The sequence below is a fragment of the Mustela lutreola genome, chromosome 16 (genome assembly GCF_030435805.1).
Source record: "Mustela lutreola isolate mMusLut2 chromosome 16, mMusLut2.pri, whole genome shotgun sequence".
Classification (NCBI taxonomy): domain Eukaryota; kingdom Metazoa; phylum Chordata; class Mammalia; order Carnivora; family Mustelidae; genus Mustela; species Mustela lutreola.
In genome coordinates, this window is record NC_081305.1 from 39790442 (window position 1) to 39793868 (window position 3427).

Genomic DNA, 3427 nt, shown 5'->3' on the forward strand with positions numbered 1-3427 from the left:
GGGATATCCAAAATGCACACGGATTAGTGCTAATCAACTAAAAGGAATGGTGCATTTCAAGTGATCTTTAATAAGTGACACGACCAGAGGAGAAGCAGACAGGACTATTTAACTTCAAACTCTCCCAAAAGGAGCCACGAGGTAGGCTCCCTCCAGCAAGCCCGGCTGGCTGCCGTGTGCCGGTCCTCATTTCTCAGCGGAAAAGCCACCCCCTTGAGACTCTCGAGGCAGCCCCCACCTGCATTTCTTATCAAGCGTCTAGAAGGTGGGAGCTGTTAGAATTCTCTTCTCTATTCACAGATGATCACAGCCCTTTTTCCCCCCTTTAGCTGCAGACGCACATGTAGTTTCAAATATTAGCTAAGACTCCAGCCTCCGCCAGCCCCTAATTGCTCTCTCAGGGAAGGTGTCATAAACGTAGGTATGGATGACACAGATGTAGCTTCAATTTTATGCAGGCAGGAATCCTACATCAAAGCTATTTGCAAAGTGACACAACTAGTTATTAAAAAGTACATTTTTATTAGATTCCTTAGAATTTGCATTCTTCAGAAACCACGTGTATTTTTCAGCACAGGCCACAGAAATGTTGGGGTAATTGACCATTAGTGACATCTGCAAGGGAGAGACGCCTAAATATTTTTCAAGCTGGTTTAATAAGTACAAGTGCTTCTGCCAATAAAGGTAACCCGATGATTTAAATAAGTTAATATTAGTACATCTCTCCTGCGGGCTGCTGTGAGCAATCTGACTGCTGTCCTTAAGCAAAAAAAAGGCCAAGACAATGTGAGTTGATCTGGTCCTACCTGCCTTTGTACTCCTGATTCTCCTGAAATAAATGGGAAAGAAAAACTTACTGACTTTTGGCAAACTACAAAGGTTAACTCTATTCATCATGGAGGAGCGGATGCTAAGTGCTTTCTGTCTGTCCATATATTTTAAAGATTTAAAAGGCACCTGGTGCCGCTCTCGGGATAAAGACAGGAGTGTTGGTCTTGGGCAGGTGGCGAGTATCCCTTGCATTTTTCTCTTTATATTGCCGGAACTATTGAGATCCTTTCTGGACTAGAGACTTTTGGAAACAATGTTATTTTTCAATGATATAGAAAGCCAAAGCTTTCTGCTTCTTTGGATCCTTTTGGAGTCCTTCAAGGTAAGTGAAAGGATCTGCAGAATTTGCTATTAACCCTTTGAGGAGAGGGAGCTCGATAGCTGAAAAGGTAGGAATAGAATTCTCATCGCCCATACTGTCATAAAACGTGTCTCTCCCGGTACCAATAAAGTCTGCCCTGGAGAAGATTTCCAGAGACCCGCTGGAAGCAAAGGAAAGGCTTCTAAATCTTAACTCTTAAAGCAACCGCTCCAAAGTTGAGAGCCCAGACTGCAGTCTACCAGGCGGCCTGGCAGGGGAAGGGGCCAAGAAGTTCAGACCCTGACAGAATCGCAGAGGTAACGGGAGCCTTCCCAGCGCGGTCTCTGGGTCTATCGGGCAGGCAAGGCACCAGCCACAAATCCTTCCGCTTTCTATAACTCATTTGCATGAATTTACTTTTTTGCCTTAAGAGGTTGTTGTAATGTGTGCTAAAACACACAGTGCAATTTTATCTCCATAATATCACAAAAGAAATATTATGTTAGTATAAAGTAAAAGAAAAAAAAAAAGGAAAAAAGAATGCTGTGAAATCAGCGGGCTCGGCTTGCTGGAAAGCGCTGCTCAAAAGCGCCACCCAAAGGCGGGACGAGGGTACAGGCATCCAGGGAGGGATCGTTTTTGTTAATTTCAGCAATCCGAGTGTAAAAAATGACAGCGCCACGCAAGTTGACGGAGGCTTTTGATTGAAGTGACTGATTGCCTCAGCTGCACCTGCGGAAAATTGATGACAATGCTGTCTAAACCATTCATTAGGATTTGGAACTTCGCGCCGATGAATGCTGGATTCATAAATTTGCTAGACATGTGTTGTAGATAATATGACAAAGCACTGTTTTCAAATGAACATTTCTTTGACCTAATTTTATCGAAATCATGCAAAGGAATGAAAGAATATTTGTGCCCAAACTCTGGAGACAGCTGCAACTAAGGCACACTCTCTGTCTCTCCCTCCCTTTCTCTTTCTCTCTGTCTCTCTCTCTCTCTCTCTCTCTGTGTGTGTGTGTGTGTCTTTCAAATAAATTTAAGTGAAATATATTTAGAATATATCTGCTGGTTTGGTTTAAAATATTTGTTAAAATGACAAAGCATTTATTTTTACCTATTACGATCATTGTTACTCTCTGCCAGATGAAGGAAAATTTTATTTTAAGGGTTTTTGTTTTCAACCCCCAAATTTGCTTAATTGAACACAAGTGGGAAAGAGATTTTTTTTTAAAATGATAATAATGATGTCATTTTTACCGACGTTTCAGGAGGAACCATTCCAGTACCAATTGGACATGCTCCCTGTGATAGCTAGGCTGTTCGCAGGCTTTGAGGAGAGAAGAAAATCCCTTTAAAATATTGACTCTTCTGGTCCAAAAAGGTGAAACTGGGGGGAAATGCCATCTATACACATTTTATCTAAGATTCCTGACTTGCTGTTGATTTTAACATATCGAAACACTATCAATATTGAATGAAGCTTTTTCCGCGTGCCCCTCCAACGAAACAAAGGTGGCTGAGAAGGGAAGAGCGTACTGTTTTCACACCTGGTTTTGCTTATCTGCTCACAGGAAGAAAAGGCCGTAGCTGAATCCATCCCACCAGAGGCTTGAATTGTTAGGAAAGAGTAACATTTTTAGAAAAGAACACCTGATACTGAAGAAACCATGATTTTTGCCATAGAAATAGATCTTCCTTCTTCAAAAAGGACCCTCTGCCGAAGTACTTGGAATCCCCGCCCCCCCCCAACAAAATGAATATTTATTAACATAAGAAGAACCTGGAGCAGGTTGGTCCCGCACGTCCCAATCTGCCAAAATGCTTCCAAATCTCTTGCCTGGCATTTAAAAGACATCTCTTTTTATAAATTCTTGTGAACTGAGGTTTTAGTACCAGTAAAGTAATTTCTGATGAAGCGTCTTGGGTTGTGTCGTTGTTTTCTTTTTTCCTAAAGAATCTTCGCAAGTACCTGAGATGCTTACGTTAACCCCACACCTGGATGGAGAGAGACTGCAGGTGTGAACGGCAGGGCTAATAGATCTGAGTTTTGCCAAGCATTTGCTTACGGCTCTAACATTACTTTGAACTGGAAAACATTATCCAGACAAATCTAAACAAGGCTCTTTAAAGATGCTAAGCCCGAGCTGCTACCGATATGAAATTACCCAGTAAATATGTGAAAACCCCTAAGTGCAAAACAATCTGGGTTGTCTTCTAATTGCTTCATTTTCTAATGGGGAAAATGTGTAAAACCAATAGATGGGAATGGAGAGCTCTGAGCAGTCAAGG

At 41.9% G+C, this 3427-nt stretch overlaps 1 long non-coding RNA gene across 1 annotated transcript; it reads left to right on the top strand.

The window, feature by feature from the left end:
- Positions 1–1038: 1038 nt before the first annotated feature.
- LOC131818963 (uncharacterized) lies at positions 1039–3053 on the top strand. The gene is made up of 3 exons (XR_009348987.1): positions 1039–1153; positions 2407–2519; positions 2710–3053. It is a non-coding gene; the product is annotated as an uncharacterized LOC131818963 (long non-coding RNA).
- The last annotated feature ends 374 nt before the right edge of the window (positions 3054–3427 follow it).